Source organism: Ranitomeya imitator, chromosome 9 (genome assembly GCF_032444005.1).
Source record: "Ranitomeya imitator isolate aRanImi1 chromosome 9, aRanImi1.pri, whole genome shotgun sequence".
NCBI classification, from domain to species: domain Eukaryota; kingdom Metazoa; phylum Chordata; class Amphibia; order Anura; family Dendrobatidae; genus Ranitomeya; species Ranitomeya imitator.
The window spans coordinates 125,587,358-125,602,736 of NC_091290.1; positions in this window are offsets into that span (position 1 = coordinate 125,587,358).

The following is a 15,379-nucleotide window of genomic DNA, read 5'->3' on the forward strand; positions in this document are numbered from 1 at the left end:
GATCCGCCAAATGACGGTCGCGACGGATCCGTCGCCCATAGGCGGCCATTCTATGGAGTGGCGGACGTGACGGATCCGTCGGGAACCGCCATTTTGGCGCAGACAAAAAATGTTATAATGTCCGTCAATGTCTAGATGATGTCCGCCAAATCTCGACGGATCCCTCACATGGCGGATGGAACAGACGACCATCTGCCACAATCCGTCGCTAATGTATGTCTATGGGAAAATAGCCATTTTCCTCAAATAGCGGATCCGCCATTTTTTTTGGGCGGATCCGCTATTTGAGGAAAATGGTGGTTTCAGACTGACGCCAAAAGACTGAAGTGTGAAAGAGGCCTTAATCTGTGGTCTGTTTTTTTCCTTGGCTGAAACCCCTCTGATATATGTCACGTAACATATGGTATATAAGAATTAGGGTACTATGTTGACCTTATTACACATGGTACCTTGCAGATAATTCTTTGCACCCTGTGTGTATCTAATAAGGGTTATTTAGGGAGAGGGAGGCATAGCCACCAATTACGCAGGACTAAGGGTGCCAACCTCCACTGATAGGAAGGGAGACAGTAGTAACAAAATAGGGATTGTTCTCTTCCTCTCCTTCACTCATAAATATTTAATACAGACTTTTTATTTGGTGTTATTATACATATTGTGAGGCAGTGACCCCTGTTACAGATAGGGGGCGCTGTATGTGCTCTCCAGAATGTGCAAGGAAGCGTAGTGAGGCCATGAGGGCGTACTACAGACAGCTGTGGCTGTAATTAGAATAGTGAGGCAGTGACTGATTAAAAAGCCCTGCAGTAGTGGGGGAGGTGTGTCAGTGTGTTCTTGGAAGCAGACAGGGCAGTTGTCTGCAGAGCTCTCTCTGTGTGGAGCAGCACCGAGGCTAAAGGAACCAGAGAGACTGACACCCTGCGTCTTGGGCTGTCTTATGTGTACCCGGCTGCACTCCAGAGGATAAAGAGTGCAGTGCGCTGAGTGAGTACAGAGACTTGTTACCGGCATGCGGTCACCCAGGAAAACTGGACAGAGGGAAGTTTGGCCTATGTATTGACTGCGTCATATAGCCATGCATTATTAATGGACTGTATGAAGAAGCTGTATACTATATTGACTGTGTGAAGTAACACAATAAAAGAACGTTTTGTTTGAACTTGCTTGGGTCATTGCTGTTTCACTGTGTATGGTCCTACCGCTGCATCACATATGGTGGAAAGACTGCGAGCCATGTGAACTGAGGCATACCCAGAGCGTGCTGTATGTCACTGATTAAGCCTGCAAGGCTACAGTTTGAGCCAGCTGGAAAAATGGAGGAACTTTTGGAGCAGGTTGCGCTCAGTCAGCAAAGGCTCCAACAAGAGACGCTGCAGTTTCAATATTTCCAGCAAGAGCTTTTTCAGCAGCGGCAGGAGGAGACAATGCAGAGGGAGCTAGCAGAGCTTCAACGATGTTAAGTGGAGACCTCTAATGTGAGGGGTGAACAGCAGAGTCCTGAAGAGACCCCAAAGGTAAGGGGCGATCATTGGGTGGTCCTGTGTAGAGACTCGGTCTGCCAGGTCTCAAGCAAGTGACTTGTTGCAATTGGTGGAGGAGTGGCTCCAGCCTGAGTTCTGTTCTCCGTATGAGATGATGGTGAGGGCTCTGCCGGCCGCCATGCAGCGTTGGGTCGGGCTGAGGGACCTAGGCCACCTAGAACTGCTAATTGAATTGATTGAGCGGTATAAGTCCACTCAGGATGTTGCACCAGAGCCCAGGCATGGGGCTAGTAACTGTTCAGTAACATCTAAGCCCATGGACTGTGGGAACACTGGTCAGGAGTCTATGTGTGCCCAGCCTGTCTGTATCACCACTGGGGGCACAGCTAGTGGCGAACCAGAGCTGTGCCAGGTACTTGTGAATGGGTGCCAAAGAGAGTCTCTCCTGGACACGGGGACCAAAGTGACTCTGGTCCATCGTTCCCTTGTTGCTGTGGACAACACCAACTGACAGAAAGTGGACGTGATGGGTATCCATAGGGAAATCCGGGAGTACCTGACCATGGAGGTCAATGTTTCTACACCATGTGGAGACATTAGACATGTGGTGGGAGTGGCAAAGACCCTTCCCTATGGGATTTTGTTGGGAGGAGATTTTCCCCTGTTTTGGTCCCTGTGGGAGACCAGGGTAAACCCTCTCATGGAAAAAGTTGTACCGGGTGCAGAACCCAAAGATGTTGAAATACCTGCCATAGGGGTTGCCAACCTAGGGGCAATGTAATCCCAATAGGCTCCCCCTAGAGGTAATGGCAGGAGAAGCTAAAGATGTTTCGGGCGTAGAACCTGAAGATCATAAGATGTATGCCACAGGGGTCGCCAATTTAGGATTAGAGTGTAATCCCGATAGGCTCCCTCTAGAGGTTGTGGCAGTATAGGTTGTAGGGTCCCCATTGAACCCTGAGCTGGAGGTGTTCCCTGGTAAGGTTGGGACAGCTCAGATCCAGGGTCTCTTTCGGAGACGCAGATATAAAAGACACAGGTATGAGAAGAGCCGAGAGAGTACAATCGCAGAGGCGACTGGCGACGTGCGCACGAGGAACCCTCTGGCACCGGTCAAGGAAGGGGCCGGGGGTCAGAGTAAATTTGATAGAGTGCTCGTTAGACAGCATTGTCGGGAGGCTCTGGTTCGGGTGCGGTGTAGTACAGATATATGCCCAGAGTTGCCAGCGCGGTCCATAGCGTTTCAGCGTGATAGTCACTGAGGCACGGGTAAACAAAGTAAAGACCACCCAAAACGGGCCCAAATCTGCGGTTAATCAGAAAAGAGGGTTTGACTTCTGCAATGGAGATCGGAGTGGGTGGTCCCGTAATGAAATATGGAGGAGAAACGCAAAGGGGAGGGATGTGTGTGTTGATCGATGGTTCCGGTCCCTACTTTGGTTTCTTAATATAGTGAGCGCGGATGTCAGGGGGGCATACCAATGCCCTGTCTTTCGCCCTTACGGGGTAACAAATGTTCAACCCCACAGGTATGAACGGGGGGGGGGAGGATATGTGAGGCAGTGACCCCTGTTACAGCTAGGGGGCGCTGTATGTGCTCTCCAGAATGTGCAAGGAAGCGTAGTGAGGCCATGAGGGCATACTACAGACACAGCTGTGGCTGTAATTAGAATAGTGAAGCAGTGACTGATTAAAAAGCCCTCTAGTACTGGGGGAAGGGTGTCAGTGTGTTCTTGGAAGCAGACAGGGCAGTTGTCTGCAGAGCTCTCTCTGTGTGGAGCAGCACAGAGGCTAAAGGAACCAGAGAGACTGACACCCTGCGTCTTGGGCTGTCTTATGTGTACCCGGCTGCACTCCAGAGGATAAAGAGTGCAGTGTGCTGAGTGAGTACAGAGACTTGTTACCGGCGTGCGGTCACCCAGGGAAACTGGACAGAGGGAAGTTCGGCCTGTGTATTGACTGCATCATATAGCCATGCATTATTAATGGACTGTATGAAGAAGCCGTATACTATATTGACTGTGTGAAGTAACAAAATAAAAGAACGTTTTGTTTGAACTTGCTTGGGTCACTGCCGTTTCACTGTGTGTGTCCTACCGCTGCATCACAATATTTTACTAATATATTAAAGGTTAAGTTTTATTAAGAGATATTTATAATTTGGTGCTATTCGGTGAATTTGCAAACACTCTGCTGTTCAATCACAAACTGGCGGATGACGTTGGTGTGCAAGTCACTGGCGGCACATGGCACTGATGTCTTGCACTGCCCGTCACTTCCAAGCTGACATCAGTTGTTGGCTTCTGCACCGGCTACAAAAAAGGACGCTACACGTGTGCGTGGAGGAACGTGAGTAGAATCATTGTTTTTTTTACATTTGTTGGGGAAGAGCTGACGAACAGAGACATCATTACTGGAAGAAGCCCATGATGAAGCACATTATACTAATGTTGGGAGAATACAGTACTGGAAGTGGAACAGTATGGGGGCATTATACCAGGACATATGTTACTGTAAAGTGCTCAGGTTGAGGAACACTACACCAGAAAGGGGTCCAGGACATCATACCAGGAAGTGGCCGAGGATGGAGACATTATACCATGATGAAGGTCATTATACCTGGAAGGGTCCCATGATGGGGGACATTGTTACAAGAAGGGGCTATTATGGAGGCCATTTTTACAAGAAGAGGCCAGGATGGAGGACATTATTACAGGGAAGGTGCACAGAAAGGGGACATTATTACAGGAAAGGGCCATCATGGAGGACAGTATTACAGGAAAAGGGGCACAGAAAGGGGACATTAATACAGGAAAAGGCCAGGATGGAGGACATTATTACAGGAAAAGGCCAGGATGGAGGACATTATTACAGGAAAGAGGCACAGAGAGGGGACATTAATACAGGATGGGGATGTTGTTGGATGTAAGGGTGAACACGTATATCTTCACAGGATCTGGAATGTTACAAGGTCCCATACATCTGACGAACATGCAGGTGGGGCTTAGGTCCACATTTTGCATCGGAGCTTATCGGACTTTAGTTTCACCACTGGCAGTTGGGCTTGACTATTTTTTGCCAACTTGCAATAAGACTTCTTATTACTCAGCACTGAGTTGACAGTGTCAAACTCTAAAGGGATACATCTGTTTGACAAGGGCAAGTCAACATCCATACATTTATAGGAAGAGTTACTATTTAGAATACAAGTATGTACTATAAAGAATATTTGACAGTGTCACTTTAGTCAAAACCCTATTAAGTTTGCAAATCAACATCAAGATTAGAAAGAATATGATTCGGTTCACATAAGGACACAGGCTTCTCTCCATCAATGAAGCGCCTAGTGATTAGTCTCTTAAAACTCTGTGATCTGATTTTGCTTTTGGAGACTTAACATAAAGCCTCTCCTTTAGCTCTATACTAAAGATCTTTGATACATTTTAGATGCCGTCTTGCAACTTTAAAATCCCCTTCACCTGCATCAAAGAGGAGATTGTTAATTTCATATATTATAATAGGAGCTAAGATGCTCAAGTGACATCAAAGTCAACCACTGACAACGCCAGTCAATATCCTCCATGGCATTTCATCCTGATCAATTATTTTTTACCATTATTGAATTTAATTATTTTCGTGTGTTGCTGTTACAAATAATCGTCTTCTTTCTCATTTACTGCACTGTACAACTGACCAATGTTTAAAGAGGCTGTCATACCCTCTCGGAGGATACCGTCTATCATTCTAGCCGAAAGATTCTGCACTGGTGGAACTCATACTTCCATGGACCGCAATTTGAATGGTTAGCACACGATATGATAAATCTTTCTCTGAAGTTTCCAGAAAGATGTTCTCGTTAAAGGATTTTTCTCTTCTTTAAAACTTTTTAGTTTAGACCCAATGTGGTGAACAACGAATAGCAAGCCTGCACTCGCCTCACTCACTGGTGCCATATATCTACGCTTGATTCTATCCTTTCCCTAACGATCTTCTTGTCTTTTTTAATGTCACGAGCAGCTGACGGTCTTCAGACTATACATTACATCCGAATAGGACACTATACACCAATGGATAGCTCCTACACATTAGATCATTCTTAGTAGATATTTGAGAAGACCAAATGGATTGCAGGCAAATCTAATTTGTCAAAAAAATTGCACCAAAAATTTTAAACTTGCAGAATCTAAACTCTTTGCGGTTCACTTTGGTTGAAACGAGAGATTGCAGCCACTTTGGTTGATTATAAAAGGCAACAGAAGGTGTTAATATATATTGTCACGGGGCTACCGCGACAGAGAGGTTCCAGAGAACCGCAGCGCTCTGGGCCTTGTTCACACGCAGTGAACAGAAGCTCTTCACCTGTATTCTGACCTAGCTGCTTTGTGCCAGCAGTGCAGGAGTTAACCTTATTGCTAAGCTGCTGAGAGCTGGGTCTCTCAGCTGAAGTGGATTTTGTAATCTATATAGACCCAGTCCTGACTTCAGCTAGTGTCAGTGATCAGTTCTACTGCCTGGCTTGGAGGTTGAAGGAGCATAGTGTTGGTGTTGGAGGTTTATTTACAGAGATTGGTGTCTGCAGTTTTGGTTGCATGTTAAACCTGTTTCCCTTCCTAAGTTTATTCCTTCTCTTCCCTTCTCTGTGTTTCCTCTGTGGTTGTGTGAGTATTTGGTGAGTTTGAGACTTTTAGTTACCTTGTCTGTAAACCGTTATTTGTTGTATTATTACACTGGTGCAGTCCACCTCCTTTGGGGGGAGAGGGGGCCCCTGATAGGGCCTGCAAAGGAGACAGGGATATGCTGGTGGCTCAGGCCTCCTAACCATCATAGGTACCCCCGAGATATGGGAAAGCCAGGGTCCCATTTAAGTGGTAGGGACAGGTGCAGGTTCCAGTACGCCGTCCTGCCCCTTTATCGCCGTTTACGGCGTGACATATATATTGTACTTAAGTCTACTTTGCTCTTCAAAAATCTATCCTGCTGCCTTTGGTCCTCTGATGTTCTCTTCTATCTTACATTTTCTGTGTTCTATCTACTTTATTTTATTTTCTTTCTGTCCGTCAAAGTGTTTCACTCACTGAGCTTCATGCCATCACGACATCAGTGATGTATATGGCGCCTCACTTCACCATTGTTTGAAACAGTAAATGGAAGATCTGCAGGAATATAAAAGATAGAAGAATTCATCAATGGAACTGCAGTGGTAAGACCAGTAGGAGCAAGACGATAAATGTTTCAACTCCATCTCAGCAGTTTCAATTTGCATAAAATTTATTCATTGTTATTCGAGTTTACCACCTGAGTAGAGTGAATCTGCCACAAATTGAATTTCATGAGCTTTGTCCAACTTTTGTGAATATGTAAAATGGCCTCCCAACTATCCGTAGATTTTGCAAAAAAAATAAACTTTGGGCATGTTGGATTTTGTTAGGTCTTATCCTCTATTCTGCTACTTTCTTCCATTTACAGATTTTTACATTGAATTGGGCTGGATTACAATAGAACATGTAGTCCACAACAAGAGTGATGCTGTTTTTTTGATAAAAACACATGTTTTTCTAATCTCCATAATATATTTTGCAAATGGAAGAAATGTTGAAAACGTCATCCAGCCATTTGTTTTTCTTACATCAGGTCCGAGGGTGCTCTAAAAAGATTACATACTGTATCTACCGCTATCCCACTGCTCCTCCTTACTGCTCTCCTTTTCTGCAACTGTCTACTTTCTTCCTCTTCAGGTGTTGTCAGTCCATGACTGCAGCAACCAATCAAACCCCAACCTTGACCATTTCAGAAAAGACAGAGAGGGGACGAGAGGGTGACTGGGACAGTAGTAGGAAAGAGGGTCAGTGATAGGTAGATGAGTATGTGCTTTTTAATTTTCTTAGAGCATAGTCTTGCACTTTTTACAATAAAAAAATAGTTGAACAACTGTTTTAAAGTTGAACTTTTACTGGAAACTTTAATTTAACCTTAGAGTCTCTTCCTGTTGTCATTGCTCCACTGATTCTGGAAGAGTTTTTCTTTTTCTCTTGGGTCCCACCATTCCCAAGTTATGCCACAAGCAATAAAGATGCAATTTCTCCCTTCAACCAGCTTGGGCATACAACAGAGAACGTCTATGTTGGTGCTGCTGTATATTGATTGGCCAGAGTCAGAAGGAAAAGAGCAAATGCACACAAAGATGTTCTGTGGTGTATGCCCGGTTGGTTGAAGGGAAAATTTGCACAATTATTTCCAAGGAGTATAACTTTGGAGTGGATGACCACAGAAGAAAAAGAAAACTGTTCCAGAATCAGAGGATCAGCAGCAATTTGAGGGGGTTCTCAGTGTGAATACAAGAATTCAGAAAAAAGCTATCATTCACCCATGTGTTTTGTAGTAAAAAGGGCCCTAGTATGCTCTAAAAATATTGGGCATTCGCATGAACCGCAAGTGTGCAATTTCCATACTTCTGACCACATTCCAACTAGACATGCGTGACCTCGTGTTAGGGCTAGTGGAACGCACCAAATATTAAGACAGATAGAGTATGGTGCGTTCGCAGCCCGGGGTCCACCGTGCAGAGATGGAACCTGCTGCCAAGTAATGACGGACTATATGGCGGTACTCATAAGTATACACACGTGGGTTAAACTTCACCCAGCGTGAAGGAAGCGATCCTGTTGCGTCACAGGACCGCGGTACCGCACATAGAGCGCGAGCAAGTAGTCAGCGAACTCAACCCCAACTAGGATTGAAGTCCGATTAGACCCTTGCTGGCACAACACCACAACTGGGTGTGTAAGGAAACTGAATAACAATATTAAGGCACAAGAGGGCATGCGGTGCCGCACTGACGAACGCCACTAACCACCCAGGCTTGGGTAAGGAAAGCACAGAGGAAGTGCACGGCGCCGTACTGGCGGTCACAGCAACTGGATGCTGTAATGTGTGATTCGTGCTGTAGGATAAGTCGGGCGCTAGATAGCAACCATACACCTTCCGCGAACAGACATTCAATAGGGTAGGGGTATCCAAGGACGACTTGCACTCACAACATACACACATTAACAATTGTACACTAGCGCATGGCCGTGCGGTCATGCGCAGTTTATATAGTTGCAGCACAGGAAGTGGCCACAGAAACTTTGCCCTTCCAAGACCTGCCAAGAGGACCAATGGAATGTGCTGCAGAGCCTGAGCACATGACCCTCGATCTCCAACGGGAGATCTTGCCCTGGGCATGCTCAGTGTGTGCAGACAAGGACTTAGTCCCAGAGAAGTCCGCTCGCTGCTGACCAGCACTGGCTTTAATGGCAGAAGCTGAAGAAGCAGCAGTAACTCTCTGTACAGAGTGAGACTGAGCAAGACGCTGGGACCGACGTCCCTGCTGAGCAGACTCCACTGCGGCTGGATAAGAATGGGAGACCGCAGCGGAGATGGCTCGAGATTCCCCCTGTGCAGAAGCGGGAACTCGAGACCTAACACCTCGCTCAATGCAAGTGAATTGAGCATGGTCATGCACGTCAAGTTGACAAGATAGGGCGTTGATCCAGGGAACTAGTCTGATTGCCGTATGTGGAGTCGGGAAAGATTTTTTTCCCCAATGTGGAGCTTACTTTTTGCCACATAGGTTTTTTTTTTGCCTTCCTCTGGATCAACATGTTAGGGCATGTTAGGATAGGCTATGGGTTGAACTAGATGGACTTACATTCTTCCTTCAACCTTAATAACTATGTTACTATGTGGCGACATGTATGCAAATCACATACTTGCAGTTCTGTCACCTCCCACTCGTGTTTCCAAATCCGGAGATTATTGATGCTCTGTGAGGATTTAAAAGTCTTTATCCCAAACCTGTAGAACCGTTTTAAGGCTCAGCGTCAGGGGTGTAACTACAATACATGCAGGTGTTACAAGGCACCTGAGCCTTGAAGACGAGGGGAGTTGTGAATTCTGTTGTCGGGCTCCCTCCTGTGGTCATGAATGGTACTTCGGCTGGTTCTGTCCATGGACTTCCTCTGGTGGGTGTTTCTGAGTTTCACAGGTGACGAGGTTAATTCGTTAGCTGCTGCTCTATTTAACTCCACTTAGATCTTTGCTCCATGCCACCTGTCAATGTTCCAGTATTGGTCTGTTCACTCCTGGATCGTTCTTGTGACCTGTCTTCCCATCAGAAGCTAAGTTCCAGCTTGTATTTCTTTGGTTTGCTTATTTTCTGTCCAGCTTGCTATTTAATTTGTTGTCTTGCTTGCTGGAAGCTCTGGGACGCAGAGGGAGCGCCTGCGCACCGTGAGTCGGTGCGGAGGGTCTTTTTGCGCCCTCTGCGTGGTCTTTTTGTACGTTTTTGTGCTGACCGCAAAGTAACCTTTCCTATCCTCGGTCTGTTCAGTAAGTCGGGCCTCACTTTGCTAAATCTATTTCATCTCTGTGTTTGTATTTTCATCTTTACTCACAGTCATTATATGTGGGGGGCTGCCTTTTCCTTTGGGGAATTTCTCTGAGGCAAGGTAGGCTTTATTTTTCTATCTTCAGGGCTAGCTAGTTTCTTAGGCTGTGCCGAGTTGCATAGGGAGCGTTAGGCGCAATCCACGGCTATTGCTAGTGTGTTTGATAGGTTTAGGGATTGCGGTCAGCAGAGTTTCCACATCCCAGAGCTCGTCCTTATTATTAGTAACTATCAGGTCATTCCGTGTGCTCTTAACCACCAGGTCAATTATTGTCCTGACCACCAGGTCATAACAGAGGGGGATCCAAGATGCCCTTTCCTCCATATAAAAGACTACTAGAGATCTGTATTAGTTGGAGCTCAACAGATTCAAGTTACTCCACTCCTCGGCATAGTCTTTGCGAAGAAAATGAAAGTTTTTTAATCGCTATAACATATATCATTTGCTGATAACACATTAGCGGTTCCATAAGAGGTTAACATGGGAGAGGAAAAAAAAGGATTCATCTAAACAAATATTCCACCATATTTCCATACGATACACATTGCATCAATCTGATTTATGTCTATAAGCAAAGTCAATGGAAAGTCAAAGATTTTTAGTATTCACAGGTACATTCCCAAGATGAGTATTACACTCTGTCCTAGCTTCTTTGATGTAATGGTTCCCTGAAATTGGTGCGAATATAAATCCTTTCTTCATTCTTATTTACATAGACAGAAGTTATGTGGTGACAAGGTCCCTTCAAGGCTTGAATGGTTTCTTAATAACATGTACTAAATGGCATCTGGTATCAATCTTGTCCTACAGACATGCCTGTAGTGATTTAAAGCTTTCACTTCTCCAATTCAAACTCTCATTTTTAAAGCACTTTCTGTCATTTGACTTCACAGACCTTAAATGAGATTCTGTCACTTTTTTGACACCCTCTGAGATAAATTGAAAATTAAAAAGAATAAATGAATTAAAAGAATCATCAGAAGTGTCTTATCCATGTGTGTGAATTAATATGTTAATGCAATTAGGATAAATATCTACATAATTATTTGTGTTTTCCGACTTTGGATTGACAAAAATTTGCAGATAAGATAAACATAAACCTAAAAAGTTTCCACTTTATTTCTGTTCTGCTAGGTAGTCTGGTATCAAGTGTTTAATTTTCCAGCAGCTCCCCCACAGGAGAAATTATGCATTACATGATTCATTGATCTTTTTAAATGTGGCTCTTTTGGGTCCAAGAGTTGAGTGAATCTCAACAAATTCCATTTGTGCAGGTCGTGATGGTGGTGGTAGTATTGAATTGCATGGAACATATTTTATGTGAATGGAGTAGGCAGGGCAGATGATAAAAAAAATAATTCTCACCTCTCCTTGGCACTCCTCATACTTGCCCCACCAAAACCAGTTTAATGGTCAGATCATTTTTGTTCCGTTTCTTATCTTCCTTTTTGACCAGAGCTTCTAGTCACTAGATCCTTTTTCATCACATGGTGTCCAATCCACGTCATTGACTGCATCGAGCCACATTCAGTCACATGGGACATGACAGATGTTCATCACTTCTGAACTAATGACTCTAAGTCTATTGAAGCCCAAAGTGAATAGTAAAAGATTTGGAATCACATGAAACCATTTTTTTTGTAAAATTAGAGTTGACTTTGATTTTTCCCTATTTGATTTGCGTCCATGCTGAACTCTCCTCCCACCTCTCATCTAACTTGTTGTTCGACAATCTACAATCTGGTTTCCGCCCCATCACTCAACTGAGACTGCCCTGACCTAAATCACTAACGACCTACTTACCGCCAAAGCTACTGGACAATACTCCGTACTCCTCCTTCTAGACCTGTCCTCTGCTTTCGACACAGTTGACCACTGCCTCCTACTACAGATCATTTCCTCCTTTGGCATCAAAGACCTCACCCTATCCTGGATCTCCTCATACCTTTCCAACTACACATTCAGCGTCTCACACTCCCACACTACCTCCTCATCCCGCCCTCTCTCTGTTGGAGTCCCCCAAGGCTCTGTTCTAGGACCCCTACTCTTCTCAATCTATACACTTGACTTGGGACAACTCATAAAGTCCCATGGATTCCAGTACCACCTCTATGCTGATGACACTCAGATCTACCTCTCTGGCCCAGATGTCACCGCTCTGCTGTCCAGAATCCCAGAGTGCCTATCAGCCATATCCTCCTTCTTCTCCTCTTGCTTCCTCAAACTCAATGTGGACAAATCTGAACTTATCTTTCCTCCATCCCACAAATCTTCCTTACCTGACCTATCTATCGCAGTCAATGACATCATGCTTTCCCCTGTACCCGAAGTCCGCTGCCTCGGAGTAACCTTTGACTCTGCCCTGTCCTTCACACCGCACATCCAAGCTCTTTCCACCTCTTGTCACCTCCAGCTCAAAAATATCTCCAGGATCCGTCCTTTCCTCAACCCCAATCTACTAAAATGCTTGTGCATGCCCTCATCATCTCCCGCCTTGACTACTGCAACATCCTTTTCTGTGGCCTCCCTTCTAACACCCTTGCACCTCTCCAGTCCATCCTTAACTCTGCTGCCCGACTAATCCATCTCTCTCCTCGCTACTCCTCCGCTTCCCCCCTCTGCAAATCTCTTCACTGGCTCCCATTCCCTCAGCGTATCCAGTTCAAATTACTAATACTGACCTACAAAGCCATCCACATCCTGTCTCCTCCATATATCTCTGAACTAATCTCCCGATATCTTCCCTCACGCAATCTCCGGTCCTACCAAGACCTCCTTCTCTCATCCACACTTATTCGCTCCTCATCCAATTGCCTCCAAGACTTCTCCCGAATATCCCCCATCCTCTGGAACTCTCTGCCCCAACACGTCCGACTATCAACCACAGTCGGATCCTTCAGACGGGACCTGAAAACTCATCTCTTCAGGAAAGCCTACAGCCTGCACTGACCCGGCTGCCTCCTCATCACTACTGGAGCTACCGCCTCACCAACACCGGAGCACCTGCAACCCCCAACCTACTGTCTCCTTCCCCATAATCCTGTATAATGTAAACCCACAAGGGCAGGGTCCTCGCCCCTCTGTATGAGTCCGTCATTGTTAGTTTGTTTACTGTAAGGGATATCTGTAACTTGTATGTAACCCCTTCTCATGTACAGCACCATGTAATCAATGGTGCTATATAAATAAATAATAATAATATCAAAGAGGAATACTTTCCAAAATCTCTGTCCAAGAAAAGTGGTGCTTTGTATCATGGACTGCCTGAAATGGGTATTCAGGTTAGATCAAGTTATCACATCTCAAAAATGGGTGATAACTAGAGTTTGTGTGAATTGATTTGTAGGACAAAGTGTTAGGTGTCAGGATTCTCCCGCTATATGTGATAGATCTCAAGCCTTATGTGCCACTGGGGTCTCCCATTCAGGTTCAGCTGCTGCGGGTGCTGCTGAGCATAGAGGTTGGTCCCAGTGTCTTTCTCAGGCTCGTGGTGTTAATTTTGTAATTGCTGGCTCTCCAGCCAAGCCTATGGTAACCAGCAATAGGCAGCGGTGACCTGACATTCTGGAGCCTAAGTCCAGAAATCATCTTACTGAGCATGTCTGTGATGTGGCGTCTTCCTATTGGTGGTCGGACGTCTCTGGTGATGTGGCAGCTCTGGATTGGCCCTGGGGCGATGTGACTGCCAGCTGGGCGTGTTTGGGGTAGAGCTTTGGGTTTAAAAGGCTTCCAATGGCGCCCGTGGGCACAGAAGTTTCATTTGTGTGTGCTTATGTGAGTGAAGACCCAACCACTCTGTCTGCAAGTGTCATATGTCTGTCTAGCTTTGAAACTGTACATGTAGACAGGCAGCTAGCATCAGTGGGGGCAATTAGCCATTTAGCTTAGCATCTGTTACCTACATGTGTGTGGTTAGCACAGTAGAGTTTCAGAGCAAGCTCAACCCTAGTCAGGGTATTATGCTCAGCATCTGTATTGTTTCTGTGTGCGATTGACTCAGCTCAGTTGCAGAGCATCTGTTTAGTTTCTGTGTGCAATTGACACAGCTCAGTTGCAGAGAATCTGTTTTGTTTTTGTGTTTGAGTTCAGTTCACGTGCTTGTGACGTTTAACAGGACAGACCACTTGCTACTCGTTTGAACTGTTCCTTCCTGTGGATTAATAGAGTTTGGAACTCAGCGCCCTGTTCACACTGAGTGGCGCTAACCCACTGAGTACAAGTAATCGCTCATCGTGTGTTCCGTCATTGTTCACTAGCAGCAGTTTTCCATCTCTGCACGGTGGACCCTGGGTTGCGATTGCCCTTTATTATTTATTTTATTTAGTGCAATCCGCCAACCCTAACGCTATGTGCCCACATTGCAGAATATAAGCAGAATTTTCCTCATCAAAACCTCACACCCTTGCCAGGGAAACCGCTCGTGTTTTTCTTGCATTTTTTTCTACGGTTTTGTCGCATTTTTCTCGTGTAGTTGTCGCGTTTTCCATGCCTTTTTTTTATGAGTACCAATACAATTCTATTGCAGCATAATCGCCGTGATTTTGCAAAATTAATGAACATGCTGTGTATTTTTCCGAGATTTTTTTCCGCGGCGGTAAAATATGCAGCATGGGCACAACAATTGTGGAATGTAATTAAAATGAATGAGATGCGTTTTGTTAGCGTTTTTAAGCATTTCCGCAGCGGAAAAATGCTGCAAAGACGCTTAAAAATGCAATGTGGGCACACAGCCTAACAGTATACTAGCGCCAGGGTCTGGCTAGTAATGACGGACGAGCAGCATCTTTAACGGTACATCCGGCATCTGGAGGACAGGTTGTCCATGCTTGAGCGGGCAACCTCTGCTCCTGTTCCATCTCTTTCACATTTTCCACTTCCCGATAAATTATCTGGGGACAGCAAGACTTGCAGGGAATTCATGAACCAGTGCTCAATCCAGCTGGAGATACTTGCCTCACGTTTCACTTCTCCGCTAGCTAAGGTGGGATTTGTGGTGTCTCTGTTGATGGACAGAGCATTGGAGTGGGCTACGCCACTGTGGGAGCGTAAAGACAAGGTGATCCAGATCGCCTCTCACTTTTTGGGTGTCATGAAAGAAAAATTTTTGGGGCCACAAGTAACTCATGATACCGCAGTCCAACTTCTGGCATTAACTCAAGGTTCATCCTTGGTTAGTCAATTTGCCATTCAGTTTAGCACCCTGGCTTCTGAGTGGCCTGATAAGGAACTGATACATCTTTTGGAGGGGTTTAGCGGATCATGTCAGGGATGGTTTGGCCATTATGGAGATTCCCACTACTCTGGAGGAACGAATATCCATGTCCACTCGCATAGATCTTCGGCATGCTGAGCGGAGATTGGAACAAGCTCAGAGTAGATCTGGGATTCAGTTGGCTTCGAACTTCGCCAATCCTATGAATCCCCCAACTCGAGTTGATGACCCTGTGGAGCCTATGGATGTCTCTCGAG